The sequence below is a fragment of the Martes martes genome (genome assembly GCF_963455335.1).
Source record: "Martes martes genome assembly, chromosome: 6".
NCBI lineage: Eukaryota > Metazoa > Chordata > Mammalia > Carnivora > Mustelidae > Martes > Martes martes.
The window spans coordinates 64,429,277-64,452,032 of record NC_137893.1 but is presented as its reverse complement, the minus strand read 5'-3'; the positions used below and the strand labels follow the sequence as shown (position 1 = coordinate 64,452,032).

Below are 22,756 nucleotides of genomic sequence, written 5' to 3'. Positions count from 1 at the left end.
TGGAAGAGATTATGCTGAGTGAAATAAGTCAAACAGAGAAAGTCAAGTATCATATGGTTTCACTTATTGGTGGAGCATAACAAATAATATAGAGGACAAGTGTAGATGGAGAGGAGAAGAGAGTTGAGGGAAATTGGAAGGGGAGGTGAACCATGAGAGACTATGGACTCTGAAAAACAACCTGAGGGTTTTGAAGGGGCGGGGTGGGAGGGTGGGGGAACCAGGTGGTGGGTATTAGGGAGGGCACAGATTGCATGGAGCACTGGGTGTGGTGAAAAAACAATGAATACTGTTACGCTGAAAATAAATAAAAAATTTAAAAAAAAAAAAAAGAAGAATAACAGCTGTTAGGAAGTGTCATGTGCCGAGGCTCATACTAAGTGCTTCCCAGGTGGTTCCTGGTTTACTCTTCACAACCACTGGAGGAGCTGAATTCCATTTTAGATGAAACCAAAGTAAAGCAAAGAAAATTTGCATAACTTGCCCGAATTCAAACAGTTGAAATGGGCAGGCCTGTCTAGATCCCAGCAAACCCAGATATGTGTGAATTTAGAGTCTGGATTCCCTGGAGACAGGGCTCTGTAGAATGTTATTCCCACCCTTCCCCTGACAGAGGGGCTTTGTTTCTGCAGAAGCCCAGCACAGAGTAGGGCCTCAGGAGGTCTTTGTTGAAAGGATGGATGCATGAACAAACAGTGTGAAGTAGATGCTGATTCTGGTAAAAAGTCCTGTGTTGGTACGAGAACGCCTGATGCTTAAGAAGACCTGACCTAGTTTAACCGTTTCAAAGTGTGTCCTCAGGAACTATCCTGGGGTCCAAGCCTCAGAAGAGCCTCGGAGGGGGGCTGCTGTGAGGGTTGGAAAGGTCGGGAGGCTGGCTTCAGCCCCTTCTTCCAGCTCCTTCCATGGTAGCTCCCTTGTATCTAGTATGGCCCTTCTTCCCACTTTAGTTTTTTAACACGTCTTTACGGCCGCCACAATTAAAACAAGCAGAAGAAACAACAAAGCCAAAAACCAAAACCAAAACAAAGACTTCCAGTGATCTCCTGCAATAATGTTACAATATGATGAAGAAATTGGGGCCCAGACAAGTAAAAGATTAGGACAAAGTCAGAACGTGAATCCTGTCTTTCTGACCTGTTGCCCAGTGCCTCTGTCATGGTGCTGAGAAAATGATGTTGGAAAACACCATTGTAATTCTTTTTTTTTTTTTTAAGATTTTATTTATTTATTTGACATACAAAGATCACAAGTAGACAGAGAGGCAGGCAGAGAGAGAGAGGAGGAAGCAGGCTCCCTGCTGAGCAGAGAGCCCTATGCAGTGGATCCCAGGACCCTGGGATCATGACCTGAGCCGAAGGCAGAGGCTTTAACCCACTGAGCCACCCAGGGGCCCCTGTAATTCTGATGCTGTATCTTGTATGTAGAGAAGTGGCGGTAGGGACCAACCCTGGCCTACATAAAGAAGCATTTTAAATGCTGGGTGTTTCCCTTTATAAAAATGTCTTAGGTGAGGCCAGTTCTCATCACTTGTTTCTACATAAAGAACAGGTAGTTTGGAAGTACAAATTTAGGAGGAGTAGATGGAGTTAGCCCATCTGATTAAAAAAATTTTTTAAGGACACAATTTAATATCATATATTGCTCAAATGAATGTGATTTAATAAATCACAATTCAAATCTTGAACATAGATAAAAGATAACATTATTACACAATACATGGTAAGTGCAAGAGGAACGATAGACAGAAAATTGGCAAGCTCGATGGGGGAAAGAAATTATTTCTGACTAGATGGGCTTCAAGGCTCCAAGGTGTCAAGAACACTCGAGGGGTCCTTGAAGGATTGGTGCGGTCCAACCACTCCTGACAGAGGGAGGGGGAAGATTTTGGGTCTTTGAGGTGGGTAAGGATTTTGGGAAAACACATATGGTTGGAGCTGGGGCACTGAGCTGCTGGTGGTGACTGTGGAAATATCCTTGAGGCAGAATGTCAGTTATATCATTTACTTGAAGTAAATGATAGGAAAACATTTTAAATAATGTGGAAATCAAAGACACATGCATTTTTATCAATGATAATAACATCATATTATTTAAAAATACAGTTTCCTTCAACTATATAGAATATGAAATTTTTACTATTCTTTAAGATTGACAATATTAGTCCAGTTTTCTAGAATATACGTTGTTAAATGTGAATCAATTTTAAATACCTAAACAGTATTTTAAATGATTATCATTTAAAAATTTAAATCATTAAATTTTATTTAATGTAAGTGTATTGTGAATATTTGTTGTTGCTAAGTAATAAATCACTGCATACGTAAAAATTACTAGGTTTGTGTTTTGGAGGAAACAGGACTTGACACATTCATTCTAAACATGAAACACTATGAAGAATCATTTGGGGGAATTACTAAGACAATTCAGAAAAGATAAATAATGAGGGAAAGTATTAAATTAAAATCAATTCAGAAAGCTTAACAAATAACATGACAGTGGTATAATAACACGTAAATCAATGGAACCAAGAAGCAGATATTAGTTGAGACAAGGATTTTATACATGATAAAGAGGGTATATTAGTTTTCTAAGGCTGCTGGACCCAAGTACCATCTTAAAACAACAGAAACTGATTCTTCCACAATTCTGGAGGCCAGAAGTCTGAAATCAAGATGTCAGCAGGGCAGTGTCCCCTCTGGAGAGTCTGGGGAAGCATCTGGCCTTGCCTGCAAGCCTTGGTGTTCCGTGGTTTATGGTGGCACAACTCCCATCTCCGCTTCTAGCTGTAAATGGCCACCTTCTCCCTTTGCTTCTCAGTCTTCAGATGGAGTTCTCTCTGCATCTGTTTCTTTTCTTCTTATAAGTACACAAGTCATATTGTAGAAGGGCCCAACTTACTCCAGTATAATCTCACCTTAACTAATTACATCTGCAATGATCCCATTTCCAAATAAGTTCATTCTGAGGTACTGTGGGTTAGGACTTCAATATAGCTTTCTAGGAAACACATTTCAACCCATAACTTATGATATCATAAAAGAGTAGGGAAGGAAATAATTGCTCAATAAATGACAATTTATTAACTCTTGGGGGGAAAAATAAAATTAGATGGATACTTTATACTTTAGCCCCAGATAAACTTAATGTGGATTTAAGTTAAACATGAAATACGAATAAGTAAAAGAAAAACAGAAGAAAAAATAGGTGCATATTTACTGCATCATAGAATCAAAACCTCTTAACTCTAAAAGCAATCATAAATGTTTGTAAACATCTAAATATGCCAAAAAACATTAAAAGTTAAAATGTCAAAATCAATGATAAAACATTTTTATCAGGGAAGCATTTACCATAAATATGACAAACATATCTAGAATTCTTCATGCTCAATAAGAAGAAAATACTAAAACATCAATAGAAGAAAAGAGGATGAAATTATGAGCAGTTAACATATTCCATTCAGACTTGTGTTTCCAGCTCTCCACTGAAACTGCTCTTGTCAAAATGACCCGAGCCCTTCATCAGGGCTAAATCAGTTCTCAGGCCTCACCTCACTTGACTTATCTACAACGTCTGATGTTGATCCCATGCTCTTCTCTGTAATCTTTTCACTTGGATTCTGGAACTCTGTACCATCCTAGTTTGTACCCTGGCCAACCGTTTTCCCTTATCCTCTCTCTCTACATGGTGTCATCTTCTACATGGTTTATTCTGGCCCCAAACCTGGGGGTCATTGCTGACTTCTTTACTTTCTGCACCAGGACATCCATTCTGTTGGCAAGATGTCTGCCTTCAAAATATATCCTGAATCTGATTGCTTCTCCACACCTGCACCACCATTACCCCAGGTCAGGCTTCCATCCTCTCTCTGGAGCTGCTGTAACAGCTTCCTATCTCATCTCCCTTCTTCATCTTGTTCCCCTCAGGTAAGTCTGCGCAGAGCAGCTGGAAGTTGTACCTTGTGTGCAAACACAAGGTACAATTTTTTCTAATTGAAAAATTTTAAAAAATTAAATTAAAAATTTCAATTTAAAAATTTAAAATTTTTATTTTTGAATTTAAAAAATTCAATTTAAAAATTATCCGAAGAGAATAAATAATGTGAAAGCTGAGTCTTACCCTCTCTGGTCCCCTCCCATTCAGTTCTTTTCTCCAGAAGCAAACTGCTTCTTGCATTTCCTTCCAGCATTATCCCGAAATTATATACATTTCTTTCCACAGATGACAGAATACTATATACAATACTGTATACATCTTGCTTTCTTTTTTTAGAACTGCTAAGAATCTAAATCAGATCAGTTACTCTAATGCTTAAAACTCCTAGTGATTTCCCTAGTGATTTAATGCTTAAAAGCTCCCTAATGATCAGTTCCTTAAAACTAGGAACAAAATCCACATGGTCTACAAGGCCCTACATGCCTTGGCCCTGGGTCACCCCATCTCTTACCCTTACCGGCTTCATACTACCACGTTGGCTCTCTTGATGCTCTTTGACCAAAGCAGTCCGGTTCTCTCCTCCGGCCTCTATTCTCTATGTTTGGGATGCTCTCTCCTCATTTCATCTCCTTCATTTAGTGGGGTTTCTGCTCAGATGTGATATTACTAGAGAGGCTCTCCCTGATCCCTTATTTAAAATATCATCCTTACCTCTGTCCCTTCATTTTTCTTCAGAACCTTCTTCTTTCTTGAGATTATGTTAACTCAATTATTACCCCCACCTTGAATGAAAGATCTATAAGGAAGGTACTTTGTTCACTATGGCATGTCCAGGGCTGACAACTATCCTTGGTGTACTTGATAAATATTAACTGAAAGGAATAATGAAAACAAGATATTTTCATATATGAAATTGGCAAAATTTAAAGTTTAAAAAATTGTTAAGCATCAGTGCTGATAGGGGCTGCCAGTAGACATCATTGATTAGCATCATTTTTAACTTGGAAAATGATTCAAAAATATGTGTTAAGAACATGAATAGTTATGTATCCTTTGGACACATGTCTAGTAATCTATCACAAGGAGACATTTTGAGTGAGATGGGAGGAAAAGTTGTACAGAAGGGTGATCTTTGGGGTGCCTGGGCGGCTCAGTCAATTTGCCATCTGCCTTCGGCTCAGGTCATGATCTCAGGGTCCTGGGATTGAACCCCAGGTCAGGCTCTGTACGGGGTCTGCTTGTCCCTTTCCCTCTGTTCCTCCCCTGCAACTCTCACACGCTCTTTCTCTAAAATAAATAAATAAATAAATATTTTTTAAAAAATCCTAGTCATTTCTTTTTTCTTTTCTTTTTTTTTTTTCCCCCAGATCTAAACTAAATTAGTTTTCTAGATGGATGTAACACAAGTCCAAAAATATCCTGGGGAGCTCAAGAGACTGTTTACATGTAGGAGATACATGCGTATAATATCTTTTTTTGTTCTTTTGTGTATCTCAATGTTCCGAATTTCCTTTTCACAACAAATATTACACACCAGCATTGGTTTTGAGGCCCGAAATGGGATCTTTAAGTGGCTCAGCTCCCCGAGGAGAGATTCCCTTTGAGAATCTCAGATTATGGGAATGAGTGTCAAAAATATGTAGAAGGAGACACTAGGCAGAATTCTGAACTAGGCCTCTAGATAACATCCCCCAACTTGGGGTACCTTTCCTGTACTTCATGGTGCATTTCTCTCTTTTTCTTCAAATTTCAGTTCCTGCCTTTCCAGAGCATATGGCTAGAGTCTAAAAAGCAAAGCAACTAGTCACCTAATCACTGGTGTGGGTCACTGATAGTATCTTAAATGAGTGCTAAGGAATTTGGCTGTGTGAAGCTGTGTGTGTGTTTGTTGTATAGAGGGTGGGGAGATTTTTTTTCTTTTTGAGGTGGAAAAAATTACCGGTAATCCTCATTGCTGTTGTACTAATTTTACTCCTTAAAAAGTGTAAAGTATGTCTGGGTATCTGAGTTGGTGAAGCGTCTGACTCTTGTATTCTGCTCAGGTCCTGATCTCAGGGTTGTGGGATCGAGACCCATGTATTGCGTGGAGCCAGCTTAAGGTTCTCTTTCTCCCTCCCCCTCTGTCATTCCTTCCTTTCTTCTCTAAACAAAACAAAACAAAAAACAGTAACAACAAAAAACAAAACCAAACCAATAGGTAGGTCATTCTTGGAATCTTGTCACTTGGAATCACAGTGCCTACCCTTGGGAAGTCTGTCTGTATTTTACAGAGCAGCAAGTCTGGAGTTACTTGATCCCTGTGCCTTCTGACATGCACGATAAAATACACTCTGGGCTTCCTGTGTCTTCAGTTTGCTGTCTCTGATTTGTGACTGAGTTGGGGCAGATCTTAATTTTACTTGCAAATGGTCTACTTAATATTTGTCCCTTGAGTTTCATAGTTCTTGCCTTGATAGAGTATAATTAATATAGTCGAATGGCATCAAAAGGCTAGTTGACCTCCTATAAATTGTTAAATACAAATTGATAAGCAAGGGCTCATTTTTCCTAACTGGCTCTGCTGTTTTGGCAAGAGAAATGGAATGACCAAAGGTGAGCCTGTGTTCTGAAATCAAGTCAGGCTTCTGGGGTGGAGAAGCTGACACAGTGGGGCTCAGGAGCAAGCCACGTGCACCCTGGACTAATGGAGTATGTGTCCATATACCTGCTGAATTGCTTCGATTTTTCTAAAGAGACAGGTCTCTCTGGGAGGCTGAAAACAAAATGTCAGGAAAGTGCTGAGTCAAATTATACCGGCCATCTCTCTCTGAAAGTGAGTATCTGCAGCCAGTACCTCTCTTCATTCCAGCTCTTCATAGCTCACATGGCCTTATCAGTTTTTCTGGGCGCATGGTTGTGCTGATTGGCTGGCTAGACTCCCAGACAAGAAGAACTTGTGCATTTGTCTCCGGCATTTGTCCTCCTGGAAAATGAGTTACCTGCACGAAACTATGTAAAAATCCTTCCTAAAAATCCCCCAAGGGGATGAGTTTCTCCTAGACTGGACAGTCCAACCATGGAGACCCTCTCCTTGTGTTTACCTGGTTAGTTAACCTGGGCATGGAATTCTGGAGTATCTTTCTCTCCCTTTTTTTATTCCCTTTTTGTCTCTCATTTCACTTTTCTTCTTTTCTCTTCCTCCTCTCTCAGAAGCTAAACACATGGCTCAACTTGCCTCTTGAATCTCCATTTAAGATTTTTCTCACTGGAAGCATGCTCTTGAGATCCTACCCTCAATTCTTATCAGTTTATCAAAAATTTTTCTTTCAAATAAAAATAGAGCACTTCCACAGAGCTAATCTTAGCGATTAAAAGTTTCTCTATCTCATTCCATTTATGTTATAACCGTTAGTGATGTTATGGAACTTGCAAAGCATAATGTTAAAAACAAAATATCATTTCACTTAAAAGAAACACACACACACCCCATTTATGATGCAATTATTATGTGTTGAGTGAGCACTCTCCAAGTGATTTCCTTGAGTTATCTCACTAACTTTTCTGGCAACCCTATAAATAAATGTTCTACTCCTTATTTTTCAGATAAAGAAAATGAGTCATGAAGTTAAGTAGTCTTGGGAATCACACAGTTAGGGGTGGGGCTGGGGTTTGAACCTAGCAGTTTGGCTTTTAGTACATACATCAAAGGAAATATAAAGGAAATTGAGTTTTTAACCAGATGTTGATGGAGAAGCAGGAGAGAATATTAGATAAGTAAAACACATTTGGGAATACGTACTCAGATACTGTTTTATTAATTTGTTACTGATTCTCTGTTTTAGTATTGCTTTTTATTTGGTATGTGTGTTAGCTCAGGCACAGAACAGTTCTTGACTTCAGGTTTGAATTTTTGTCTTCCAACCAATGCAGAGCCTGAGGAGGGTGTTAGGGTGGGTGGGGGATGTTGGGGGGTGTTTAGGGGTGGCTCTTATACACTGTCCAATTCATCTTTCAGCTCCTAAATGAGGAATGGCCCTTCAGTCTTCGCCCTTAGGATAGGGCCCCACCCTACCCTCTTAGAGACCCCTTTCTATTTAGACACTCTTATCTCTACCCTTTTATGTCTTCTAGCCCCCCTGGTCTCTGCTGCCTCTAGAAAACACCACCACTCACTCCCCTATTCTGGTGGGGGTGGGCTGGAAATGACCTTGGATATTGTATGTGTGATAACTGCAAGACAATCAGAGCACATAAACTCTGAGTGGATTTTCTGTGTAGACACTGCTATAAGGCCCTGCATTGCCATCTCTGCTCTGTATATTCTTCTCTGTCTTCTCAGGTCATCTCTGTTTTTATAGTATCATGCATTATTAAAATTCCTAATTGTTATACATTTTAAATGTTTACAGTTGTTCTAAATTTTAAGGGGTGCCATGATAAGCATCTACTTACATAAGTATCAGAATACATCTGATAAATTCCTACTAAAATTGCATAACCAGTTTTAAGACTTTTGATGGATAATGCCAGAAAGTTATCCAGAATGTTTCACCAATATATGCTTCCAAAAACATTGCATGAGACTGTATATGTTACCGACTCCTGCACAACCTTAGGTATAATCAGTATTTCAATCTTGGCCTACTTGATGAGTAAAAATTATACTATAGTACTGTTTTACTTTGTATTTTAATCTCTCATGAAGCTGAGTGTTTTGTGGGTATGAATTGTCTTTTCACATTCTTTGTTCATTCCTTTTTATTGAAAAGCTAATTAAAAAAATCTTATAAGAACTCTTTCTAAACATATTAAGCCTTTTCCTACTACATATTATAATCAGCTTATCATTTGCCTTTTTAATGATGCTTTAACAATTTTTAAATATAAAAATTATGGATAGCTATTGAATTTTATGAAATGTCTATTGATACCTATTGATAATTTTCCTTATCTTAAAATCTATCAGTGTGATACATTGTAGGACTAAAGATAAACCATACACTGGACTGTCCTTGTATTTCATAAACTCTCCTCAGACATGATATGATTTCTTTGAATTTGGCAGTACTTTTCAGGAGAACAAATCATGTCGTGTTATTAGAGATACCAATTGTTTTCCACTTGGGGATTCTTCCACAGCTGAGCAGGTGACTCTGCCTTCCCAATTACAAGCATCAGATGACTGCACTAGAATGGGACACTGGTCAGAGTTCCCTCAGTATACTCCCAAATGACCAGGCTGGCATGTCTGTGGATAGGACCAATGAGGTTTTCCTGTTGGGGGGGGACTTGAGAGATTGAGTCAGTCAGTGGTGGGTACGTGAGCTGAAGGTACATTGTGTCACTTGCTGGATGAACAAGCACATATTCAGGAAACCTTGTGGTTTCTGAGAGGTAGAAGGCATAGGGTGGATTCCCAAGGGCGCTTGAGTTTCTCAAATTTCCAGTGGGTCTTAGATACACTCTCTGCTCCTGGATTCAGTGAGAACCTCCAGAGTTCTTTCAATCATATATCTTCTCCTTTATTTAAGGTAGTTGGAGGTTTTTGATTTATGCAACCAAAAGCTAACATGCATACATCATCTTGCTGGGTTGAAGTTCATGACTATGTAGTGCCAGAATGCCAGGAGGTCACTGGCCTCCTAAAAAACAAAGGGTTTGAACTCAGCACTAAAGGATCCAGTAGTTTTCTTCCAGCCATGTAGTAGTTCAACTTGTCTATGAAATTAATGGTACTTTTTATTGGGACATTTTCTAAATCTAGCTTGGTAGAACTCTAGAATGACAAAGATTCAGTTAAGACCAGTGGTCGAGAGGGAATATGTTGAGAGACTGCTTAAGATAGGAAGACATTTCCCATTTTCAAAATATTGTGTTTCCTTAAAACCTGAAGGAGAATTTTACTTGTCAGTCATTGAATTGAAAGGGTACCTCTGCTTCCTAAACAGTGTAACTATAGCTGTCTGTGCTTCTCCTCACGTACCCCAGACTGGGCATCTGGCAGTGACACGTAATCAAATCATATCAAGGGACACTGAGCCATCTGCCCTAATTTCAGCCCTCAGAAGTGAGCTATTGGAAAGGGTTTCAGCGTTTCATCTTGAGCTTACAAGCCAGTGTGGTCCAATTTTCTCAATGAAAGTATTGATTTAGGCCTTTAAAAATAATTCCCAACCCCCTGCTGACATCAAGGAGATGACACATAGCATCAAGATAAAAGATAATCACGCTGTGAATAAATCTGTTAAATTTTTTTCCACACACAAAACAAAACTCTGAAATGCATGTCTGAAATCACCAACAGAAAAAAGCAGCAAGCTAATTAGGACCTGAGGATGGGGAAGTTCAGTGTTGGGAAGTGATGAGGGGGTTGGGGGGTGATAAACTGTGGTCCCCCTGGAGCCAGTGCCATACTGGGGTGGTTCTCCCACTAGGGGAGGAAAGAAAGCCCTAAATCAACACTTTGGCTGGCATAGGTTTTATATTTTGTTCATCTCTTTGGTATCCAGATAGTGGTACTCTGTTCTTATGGTGATTATATTTGTGTTACATTTAAACTGAGAAATGTATGTTTATTTGAAGTATCACATTATATTTGAACTATCTGTACCACAAATGTCAGAACTGATTGGCTTTTAAATTACTTTTAGATTCCTAATATCTTAGTCAATTTGGGCTGCTTTACCAACTTATGATAGTCTGAGTGACTTAAACAATGAACATTTATTTTTCATGTTTCTGGAGGCTGGAAGTCTGAGATCAGAGTACCAGCAAGCCCAGGCTCTTGGTGAGGGTCCCTCTTCCCGATTATGTTCTTACATGGCCTTTCCTTGGCACATGCACAAAAAGAGAGAGAGGAAAAAAAAGGAGAGGGAGAGAGAGAGAGAGAGACCTCATTTCCCTTCCTTTTTAAAAATAAGGACACCGATTCCATCTTGGAGGTCCATCGTTATGACCTAACTACCTCTCAAAGGCCCTAACTCCACAGGCCATCGAATGGGGGTGAGGGGTAGTGTTTCAACAAAGGAATTTGGAAGGCTTTCAGTTCATACCTGGTAATACCTAGTCTATTCTGTGATCTTTGGACTGCATCTTAGTTTGGGTTTCCCAGAAATGGACCCTGAGATGAGGAGTCATGTGACAGTTTATTAGGAAATGTTCCCAGGAGAAACTCGTGGAGGAATGAGGATAGGTAAGAGAATCATATCTAAGGCCCACAGGGCATAACCCTTACTCAATCCTGCAGTAAAATCCTTACGAAAATCCTGCGGTAACTCTGATTACGGCAAGAGTTACAAATAGCACTCAGGGGATGTACATTCCTCTGTCCTTAGGGATCTTAAGACCAATAGGCTGGTCATATGTGGAAAATAAGAAATAGCACAGAGGGTCATGGGGGAAAGGAGAGAAAACTGGGAAGAAATCAAAGAGGGAGACAAACCATGAGAAACCCTTAACTATAGGAAACAAACTGAGGGTGGCTGGAGGGGAAGTGGGTGGGGGATGGGGTAACTGGGTGATGGGCATTAAGGAGGGCACATGACCTGATGAGCCCTGGGTGTTATATGCAACTGAGGAATTATAGAACTCTACATCTGAAACTAATGTGGTACTATATTTTGGCTAATTGAATTCAAATAACAACAACAAAAAGACCAATAGGCTGGGAAATCTGAGGGCAGCCCTGTAACAAAGGGCAATAGGTACTGGTTGGTAGGCATGAAAGTCGCTTGAGAAAAGGCCCTTGTACGGGAAAGGGATCCCGCAGAATATGTGTGGAGCACAAACAGCAAATTGCAAGAAACGAAAACTGACTCAAACAACTTCAGTAAAAGGTAGCTCAATTAAGATTGCATTTGGCTGCATGTATTAGAATCCTGACTCAGTAGCTAAGTGAAGGAAGTTATGTTTCTAATATAAGAAGTTTAGAGATTGGCAACGTAGGATTGATGTTATCAGTGATGAGTGTTCCTGCTCTGTCTTCTTGTTGCTGCGTGATTGCCAGATGGCTCTTCCACGTCCAGCCTCACGCCTGCATTCCTGGCAGGAAGAAGAGGAGGGATGGAAAGAAGAAAAGCCCATGTGTATTAGTTCCCTGTTCCCAGCAACCAGTTCCCAGCAATCAGAATCCTGATTATTTTTCATTGGCTCTGATTTATATGATTACCTCTTGATGTAAGGAATTCTGGGAAGGTGGCACACGGTTCCCCTGAAAAGAACAATTTTTCTTTCAGTAAAAAGAGAGAATGGGCAATGACTGGGCATCCAGCAGTGTCTATCCAATAGAGGATATTTGTTTGTTGTTTTTGCAAAAATACAACGGACCACCTTAAAGACATCCCAGGACAAGAAACAAGCACCACATGGCTACCCCAGGGATGGTGCCAGAAATGATCAATAAGGAGCTTGTGTTTTGTAAATTAAGTTTGATTGGACAATGGAACATGCACATGCACAGAGGAGACAGGTAAAAAAGCAAGTGCTCACACTAATCTGTGGAATGGTGAGCTGTGGGCAATGTGCGTGCCTTATAATCACGCAGTTAGCTTGGCTGCACACGCCAAGGCTAGGACCTGGGCTGGTATTGGTTGTGGTGATGTGAGGGCAGCCACAGAACCACAGTAGTGGCAACAGTGGCCACAGCCCGCAAGAGAGGAGGGTCCCCAAAGCCAGGATCCCTGGCTGGAGGCTGGTTTGCCTCACTCTGCGTGGAGCCCGTCTCTGGGGCATTGGCACAGATCCTAAATCTTTGGCCAAGAATTCAGAATTCTTGGAGCTCAGGTGGTAAAACTTCATCAACAAAATTATTACAAAATAAAAAAAGTACCCATCGACATTGCAATAAAGCCTACTAGGAAGTAAATAGTATTCTTTATAATTTAAGATCCCTGGTTTTGAAAACTGCTGCAACATTGCAAAACAAATATCCATAAGCTTAGAAATAGAAATTAAATTTAACAATTGTCACATTTCACAAAAACAACGCTATTTTCATATGAAGCATCAGATGAAATAATTATTAATGGAGATAATTTTGAAATTAATTTTCTCTTGTAATAGGAGATACAGTGATAGAATGCATAAGCAAGTATTTGAATTATTATAAATCATGAAATCAGTTTCTTGTACAACCTCCAAAAGTTACAGGAAATGTAAAAAGAAATATTTAAATGCCATGGTATAAATTTACATTTAAAGTTAAAGTCAGACTTAGTTGAAACCGATTTGTAGGAAGACAGATTTTTCAAAGAACTCGTTTTCAGGAATGATCAGCTTTAGATATATTAACATTTGTATTTGAAAGTAACGGATCAGAAATTTATCAGAATTCGGATTTATCAGAAATCAGAAATTTATCCCAATGTTTTTGTAGCCTATAAAATCCCCTAACAGCTCCAGTAACTGTGGCATCAGCAGATTCTCCTAAAAGATTAAAAATTATCAAAAATTGTAATCTTGAGTTTTCCAAGAGCAACTCACATTGCTTTCAATGAAATTGATTGAAAATGAGGTTACTGAAAGTGTAACTTTTGATGACTTATAAATCAAATAAATATATTTGCAGAAATAAGCCAGAAGAGTCTTATGATCAGTCCAGCTATCACACTAATGTAGTGTTATTGTATTATAAAGATTATGACACCAAAAATACCTTCTTCAGTTTGTAAGTTTATATTGTTACCTATGTATCACTCTTACCCCTACTGGATTGTATCCCCTTACCAAATTCATATGTTGAAGTCCTAACCTTCCATGTGATTGTATTTGGAGACAGGGCCATTTAAGAGGTAATTAAGGTTAAATAGGTCATAAGGGTTGGGCTCTCGTCCTGTAGAACTGTTGTCCTTACAAGATGAAAAGACACCAGACATCTGTGTGTATGGGCATGTGTGTACGTGCACACGCATGTGCACAGAAGAGAGGTTATGTGAGAAGGCAGCTGTGTGCCATCCAGGAAGAGAGGTCTTACCAGAGCCCTGAGAGCACCTTGAGCTTGGACTTCTAGCCTCCAGAACTGTGAGAAAATAAGTTTCTGTTGTTTCAGCTACCCAATCTGCAGTACTCTGTTATGGCAGCCTGAGCTAATACGCCCCTATAGATTTTATAAATACTAAAATATTTTTAAAGAAAAAATCCTCATATTTTAGAACCTTTAATGTCATTTCCCCCTTGCTTCTGAACAAAGGGCTCCACATTTTCATTTTGCACTAGGTCCCGAATTATATAGCTGGCTTTTCTCTGAGTTGAGGTCACACTCTGTGCCTCTCCTAGGGCTTCAAATGGTTCTTCTCTCTGTTTTCTTTCTATATATATCAGCTTTTCCTGGTTACATATAACCCAACAAGGCCATTTTCATCCTGACTACAGGATGTTTTTTCAAGTGTTCAGCATCAACCCATTCATTCTGCTGGGAGAAAGAATGTAATGGGCTTAGCCCAGCCTATTTGTTGGGCTGTATTGGACGTCATAGGCCCCAAATGGCTGGAGACACACACGTGTACCTGGCCAGGCCTACTTTGCAAGGGCTTAGGTAGCAGGTGATTTCCAAGGAGGTGCTGTGGGCTGGTCTTGTGTTCTCAGTGGAGGCAATTAAAATGCTTACGTGGAAGATAATGTGGCCTCAATTCCAAACTCAACTTCTTTTTCCAAGGGTGTTCAGCATCTCCACTCCTAAATATAACCAACCACAGTTTAAAAAGGAAAAGCAGAAACCAGTGCTCTGTGCTGGGAAGTATTTCAGGGCTGTGTGGCTCAGCTCTCCATGACAAAGAACACATTAAGAATAGGATTGGGTGGGGGTTTTCAAAAGAATAACCCAATGCCCACGCATTTGCAGTTGAGGATACTCTAAATTCATTTGTACATGGGTTTTGCTATCTCATTTAACATTAAATTGTGTTTGGAAGGGTCAAACAGCAAACACGTAAGTAAAAGCAGCAACAGAAGTATTTTCCAATGAGCTAAATTTCAATAACATTTTTTGTAAGATTCATATTTATCATTAAAAAATATAGTAACCTCAAGAGTTGCCATACATTTTCAGAAGCAAACTTGAAAGATTCCTGTTGAAATAAAAGGACAATTTAAAATCACTGATTACAAAAAAAAAAAATTATGCAGCAACACCTTAGTTACCTGGAATTCAGGCTCATTCACAGCTTTTACAATCTGGAACACAGCAATGGAACAAGGTTCCCTGAGGTGCTGAAACAGCTCCACAAAATCAGAGCACTGAAGCTCATTTGCTTTAATTGTGGGAGAGGGACCCAGTCAGAGCCTATTCACCTTACTTTATACACTTTCTAAATAACTTTGATGATCTGGTTTGCTAGCCTCAACAGATTAAAACCAACAATTTATTAAGGTAGAGGAAGTAAGTGAGTGAAAAGCAGAGATGCTGCCAAAACATACAGAGTGATTACTGACATCAGAGAAGAAACAGGAGAAACTGTAAAATCCTGCTAGTTTGGAGCGGTTCAACGCACACATATTCCATCTACCCTTCTCACATGCATCATTTAATAAGCACAGGCTGAAGTCCTGCTTATTAAAAGCCTGTTGCTGTGCTAGGTACCCAGGAGACAGAGACTCAGCCCCTGTCCTCAAGGGTTTATGATCTGAGCAGAAAGGTGGATGAAGAAAAAGACAGTTATGATATAGTGTGGAGAATGGTTAAGTGCTAACTAAGACTGAAGCCGGGCTGATGAGCCAGAATGCATTTAAAATATTCCAGGCAAGATGTGATGAATTCCTAATTAAAGATAGTGGCAATAGAAAAGCAGAAATGAGTAAGATGTGAAAGGTAGAATTTCCAGTTCGGGATGACTGATAGGATGTGAGGGGTGAGGGAGAAGGAAAAGTCAAGGATGTCTCTCAGGTTTCTGGCTGGTGTGAAGAAACAGAGGCTCCCATCTTTCCAGAGGGCATGATCTTGTTGGGGCTGACATTTTAAAGATGACCTGGGAATCACTGGCAAAAGGTCAGAGAAGTGTGAAATCCATTTAGTAGTGATTTTCTCTGTTGGGGAGTAAAACAGCCCATTCTAAATAAATGGTAATATGGAGAAGACCTTGTAAGTTCCTTGAGGGCAGGGCCCATGCTACTTCTTCTTGTGTCCCCAGTGCCCAAATATGGTGGGTGCTGAAGAGTAATTTATTTATTTGACTTGTAGAAACCAATTAAAATCACGTTGACCTTTTCTAACCAGCTCCCTTTAGGGAGTAAGATAAGTCTGAGGAAATTTATAGATGTCTTTTGTCCTTGAGCAGATAGCTCTTGGCTCCAGACATATTTCTCTTTCAAACAGAATTTTCCTTACGGGAATCAAAAGGTCTGTGTTGTCTTACTGGATCAGATCTTCTGAAGAGCCTGACAAGCAGCCTTCCCATCTCCTCAGGTTTCTGAGCTTTTACAAAAGTCATGGACACTAGTTGGCTCCCTGATGCTGATGCTGTGGGGTATGGAGGGAGGCAGACAGTGGCACCTCAGGGCACAGAGAATGGCTCTGTGTACACACAGGCACTGCATGTTTCCAGACCCAGAGACGGTGCGCGGTAGAAGCCCGTTATTCCCTAAATGAAAGGAGGTCTCATTCCACCAACCTTAGAGAACAAAATGTCCCCTAGAACTTTCCTGACCCCTTAGAAGCTTCCCCAGGGGTTTCTCTTCAGAAAAAAAGCTCATCTCTGAGGGGCAACTTTGTAAACAATGAAGTTAAGATGCACTTAAATGAAAAGCTCAGAATTAGGTCAGGTTTGGATGAAGGGAAGAAACAGTCCAGATGCATTATGGAGCTTCTCTGGAAAAGAACGGTTTTCATGGTTTTAATCACTCATATCTACGGGAGCAATGTTATTTTTTCATTTGAATATTTAATTTTGAAAGCTAAGCTTGAGAAATAGAAGCGTTTTTATCCTTTATCAAATAGCTGTGAGTCATGGTTCATATGTTTGAAAAAAAATCAGCTATAAAATCTCAGTTGGCTTTGAAGCAAGAACAAAAACAAAATAAAACAAGAACCAAATTGCAAAAGGAAAACCTGGTTCCAAAAACACTTCCAAGAATGCTCATCCTTGCATACAGAATACAACATTATATCAGATTGCCAAATTTGTGCTTACATAGCAGATTTTGTCATTATAAAATCTCTGGTTGGATGAGCATCCTGTTGCAAGGGTACTTGTATTTAAACTAAAACTATACTGGGCCGTTGGTGTTCTTGGTTCAGTTTTAGGTCTCTTGGTTGCAGAGCCATGTTTTTGTTTTATATTTTTGTTATTTATTTATTTTTTTCTGTGTAGAAAGCATCTTTTAAAAATTATTATTATTATTTTTAAAGATTTTATTTATTTATTTGACAGAGAGAGACATAGCGAGAGAGGGAAAACAAGCAGGGGGAGTGGGTGAGGGAGAAGCAGGCTTTCCCACAGAGCAGGGAGCCTAATACGGGGCTTGATCCCAGGACTCTGAGCCAATAGACAGACACTTAACTGACTGAGCCACCCAGGTGCCCTAAATTATTTATTTAAATTTAAATCCAATTACCCAATATATGGCACATCATTAGTTTCAGGTATAGAATTCATATACCTCAGTTGCAGATAACACCCAGTACTTATCACATCATGTGCCCTCCTTAATGTGCATCACCCAGTTATCCCATCCCCCCACCCACCTCCCCTCCAGCAACCCTCAGTTTGTTTCCTAGAATTAAGAGTCTCTCATGGTTTGTCTCCTTCTCTGATTATAGTGGAATATTATTACTCAGCCATCAGAAAGGATGAATACTTGTCGTTTACATCATGTCGATGGAACTGGGGGTTATTACCCTGAGTGAAATAAGTCAGGCAGAGGAAGTAATCAGAGAACACATGTTTATAAAAATTTCTTTCGAATACTCTTAAAGCAGCCATGATTTTCTGCAAACCTGAAAGTTGTTCAGTAAGTGTTATTGTCTAGTTGTGTAGATAGCGGACTCCCAGGTGAGCCTCTCCCATTCCAGCTACGTCTTTGTTGGAAGATCATTCTGAACATATTAGCTGGGAGGGGGGCCATCAAGGAGAGGGTGTACAGCCTAGCTCCTTGGGGCAGAGGGACCCCATAAAGGGATGGGGGTGCTTGTCACCTCTCCCTGGACTTGCTGCCCCCAACCAGGATCCAGTCACCGTGAGAAGTCATGGTGAACCCAGAGCCAACCCTGGGGGCAGTGCCTCCTGGAAATAGACAGGCAAAGGAGATGTGCAGGGGACAGAAGCATATGGGTGGCAGTCCTGGGCACAGTGATGGGCCTTACTGCATTTTTGAATGCAAGATAGGGGTCACTGATAATGTACTCTCCTGTTAGGAACAATCCCTGCCCTTAGTGGAGGGAGGTGAAGACATGACAGACTTTCCTCTGGGAAGCCCGTGGCATCAGAACAAGCCATTTTTGGTTATAAATGTCAGTGACTTTGCCTGCAGCAGCTCACTAGAAAAACATAATTGCTCTGTGCTCCCTCCCTCCACCCTCTTCCTTCACTGAGCCACCCACCTTCCTCAAAGCCGATCACAGACTTGAGCAGAGGGAAAGGAGGCCGAGGCTGTACCTGCTGGTTCTTTCCCACTCTCTCAGCAGGTGTCTCTGACTCTCTGGAATTCTGACCAGGAGAGCAGAGTGGAACTCAGGCAGGCAGAGGGCAGACCATCTGCCATGGGTGTGAAGGCTGCTCAGGCAGGTCTGGAATTGAGGGCAACATATCAAGTAAAGCCAGGAGCCGCCTTTGTCAGAGACGTGCTGAGTTCGTGCATTCTGAGATAAATCGTGGGCTTCTTGGAAATGTGGTTGGGGAAAGGAAACGGGTCTCAAAATTTAACCCTTAGGCCCTGCCTTCTACACTTCCTTTGGAAATACAGACCCAGCACGGAGCTATTTATGCTTACCAACTACCCCCTTAAGTTTATGTGGGGTCTTTACTAAATCCTTATAAACTTTGAAACATTAATAATTCTTGTCTGTCATATCTACCATCTTACCTCAAATGTATTTAAAAGGCAGACTTATTGAAGATTAGGACACTTGCTTATACAATTGCAATTCTTATTGCAGATTCTATACAAACCAAACATGGTAAGCATTGTTCTATACCTAGCAGTATTAAAATATTCATAAAATTCATCCCACTTACAATTACAATTTACTTTGGTTCCTTTAAACATTGGGGAGCACACATGTGCTATGGTGAGTGCTGTAAAGTGTGTAAACCTGGCGATTCACAGACCTGTACCCCTGGGGTTAATAATACATTATATATTTATAAAAAAATAAAAAAAATTAAAAAAAATAAAATTTAAAGGTTCACAAGGTTGTATACAGTGTGTGTGTGTGTGTGTGTGTGTGTGTGTGTGTGTGTGACTGAGTTGAAGAGCTATCATAATTCTATAGTCATAGTCTCTACTATTTCCTAATTTCAGGCTGATAGACATCTCAGGGGACTATACATCTTTAGCGACATTCACCTGGTTTAACTCCCTTATTTCAAATACAAATATCTTTTTGAATGTTCCTTCTGAGCTGATGTACTGGGTTTGTCCTTATTACATTATTGGAAAGATATCATTCATTTAATTCTCACCATTTCATCCGAATTACTTTTTCTATGAGACTGTGTCTTTAAAAATTCAATAGCCTACAGGCCTCTCTGTTCCTGAGAGTGGTGCTGATAACAGAGAGAGTAAATGTGCTCATAATAAAATTTCCACACTTTTCTTTTTAAAATGTCACAAGCAATACATGTTCATGATGAAAATGAGAAAATATGTAAGCTGAAAGAAAAGCTATGCATTTATATGTATTTATAAGGATATATTTATGAGAATGTATATGTATCTTTGTAAAAATATGATACATTTCATTACTTTAATATTTTCCTGGTTTACTATAACATGAACATGTTTCTTCATTTTTTTTTTTAAGATTTTATTTATTTATTTGACAGAGAGAGAGAGAGAGAGAGAACACAAGTATGCAGAGAGGCAGGCGTGGGGTGGGGGGGAGCAGGCTCCCTGCTGAGCAGAGAGCCCGATGTGGGGCTCCATCCCAGGACCCCGAGATCATGACCTGAGCCGAAGGCAGAGGCCCAACCCACTGAGCCACCCAGGCGCCCCATGTTTCTTCATTCTAATGGCTGCCTAATTTGGCCTTGTATGGATATAATAAAATTAATTTAATTAAACTTTTATTTTTAGAGATTCAAATTATTATTATTTTTTAAAGATTTTATTTATTTATTTGACAGACACAGATCACAAGTAGGCAGAGGGGCAGGCAGAGAGAGAGGAGGAAGCAGGCTCCTCGCCGAGCAGAGAGACTGATGTGGGGCTCAATCCCAGGTCTCTGGGACCATGACCTGAGCTGAAGGCAGAGGCTTTAACCCACTGAGCCACCCAGGCGCCCCTGGAGATTCAAATTATTTAAAAACATTTTCTGTGACAAATGAACATCTTATATTCTTGTGCATTTGCTCAAATATTTTTGTAAGATAAATTTTCTGGACCCAAATTTTCATTTGGACCCTAGCTCTGCTCATGGCATTAACTTGCCCCTCTTCCATGGTACCTGATTTTGCCAACACAAAAGACAGTATTGCCTCTACTAGATTTTCCTTATTAGTTCCTTGACCTTAAGTCTTCGTTTTAGTTGCTTTATCTCCAGAAAATTCTCATTTGGGGTTTATTATTCCTTTGCTAGAGATCATAGGGAGCTTGGTCAAAGTTATATTTAAAATTTCTCTTCTCACTCCTATCTCTCAACATTGTTCCTCTTCTTTCTCTTTAAATGCCTGCATTTCCCAAGATTCTGTGCTTGGTTTCCCTTTGTAGTCCATACACTCTCCACAGCCAATTCTCCCTCTAATTTCTGAGAATGGTTAATTCTTGAGTTCTCTTCTATCCCCCAATTCTTCAACATATACTCCCAATCACCACCTTGGCATCTCCACGTGTGCGGGTGTCTCTAAGTTAGTACTCAGCAGGCTACTCTGGTGTTTTACTCCAAACTCCCAGCAAAACAAAAACAAATACAAAAATAAAAAGTAAAATCAACCCTTCCCCCCAAACCCAAACAACTCACTTTCTGCTCCCATGCACTCTCTTTTAAAGTAAGGGTGTCCCTTATTCACCATCACACAGTCGTTCAGACTCAGTTGACATTTATTGATGGCATCAAATCATATCAGTTTCCTGCTTAAAACTCTGTAGTGACTTTCCACTGGCATTAAGGTGTAGCCCAAACACTTTACAGCCACCATGAGGCCTGGTCTTTACCTGTCCCCACCCTCATTTCCTTCCAGGCTCCTTCTGGTTCATTATGCCTTGGCTGCCTTCTTTCTGGCCTTCTCTTCAAGTGCAAGGTTGCACACATCTCAGGGCCTTAGCCCTTGCCCTTGCCTCAGCCCAGATCTCCTTTCTGGATTGTGCCATTGGTGTTAGAACTAAAAGCCCATCCCTGCTTTCATGGAGTTTATATTCTAGAAGTGAAGTAATATATAACATATGAAAATGTTTTTAGAGTTCTTCACAACTAAGTATAGGACACACTTAAATTCCTGTGTCCTTGCTCATGTTTTTCAAAGCATTTGCTCTCACAGATTTGAGCTGAATGCTACTCCACTGTGCGAAGTGCTGGGAATTTGAAGATGTTCCTTTCCATCCCATCTTTCATTCTGTGTTCACTCTTTCTAGTCATTGGAAAAGCTAAATACTATGAGAAATTTAGGGGCACTAGCCCCCTGCACAGTTGAAAATCCAAATATAAATTTTTTTTGAAAGAAAGTTATTTTATTTATTTTTAGTAATCTCTATACACAATGTGGGGCTTGAACTCATGACCCTGAGTTCAAGAGTAACATGCTCTACCGACTGAGACAGCCAGGTGCCTGTACCACTGAATTTCTGCTACTAAAGAAAATAAAAGGGCTAGAATCCAACAACCTTTAGCAATATTTTGTCAACATGTTAATGGTACATGTCCCACTAGGGGGATGCATTGTTGATTTTACATGTTAGATGGCTGAACGATTTTTTTTTTCTTTTTAAAAAATTATTATTATTATTATTTAATTAACATATAATGTATTATTAGCCCCAGTGGTATAGGTCTGTGAATCGCCAGGTTTACACACTTCACAGCACTCACCATAGCACATACCTTCCCCAATGTCCATAATCCCATCACCCTCTCCCTACCCCTTCCCCCCAGCAACCCTCAGTTTGTTTTGTGAGATAAAGAGTCTCTTATGGTTTGTCTCCCTCCCGATCCCATCTTGTTTCATTTATTCTTTTCCTACCCCCCAAACCCCCAACATTGCATCTCAATTTCCTCAAATCAGTGAGATCATATGATAATTGTCTTTCTCTGATTGACTTATTTCGCTCAGCGTCATACCCTCTAGTTCCATCTACATCATCGCAAATGGCAAGATTTCATTTCTTTTGATGGTTGCATAGTATTCCATTGTATAGATATACCACTTCTTCTTTATCCATTCATCTGTTGATGGACATCTATGTTCTTTCCATAGTTTGGCTATTGTGAACATTGCTGTTATAAACATTTGGGTGCACATGCCCCTTCAGATCACTACATTTGTATCTTTAGGGTAAATACCCAGTAGTGCAATTGCTGGGTTGTAGGGTAGCTCTATTTTCAACTTTTTGAGGAACCTCCATGCTGTTTTCCAGAGTGGTTGCACCAGTTTGCATTCCCACCAACAGTGTAGGAGGGTTCCCCTTTCTCTGCATCCTCGCCAGCATCTGTTGTTTCCTGACTTGTTAATTTTAGCCATTCTGACTGGTGTGAGGT

The 22,756-nt window shown here is 40.0% G+C and overlaps 1 pseudogene across 1 annotated transcript in view; it reads right to left on the bottom strand.

The window, feature by feature from the left end:
* The window catches only part of LOC308344328 (interleukin-20 receptor subunit alpha-like), a 52,461-nt pseudogene that overhangs the window by 10,365 nt on the left and 19,340 nt on the right, over window positions 1–22,756 (bottom strand). The gene's annotated exons all lie outside the window — the stretch shown is intronic.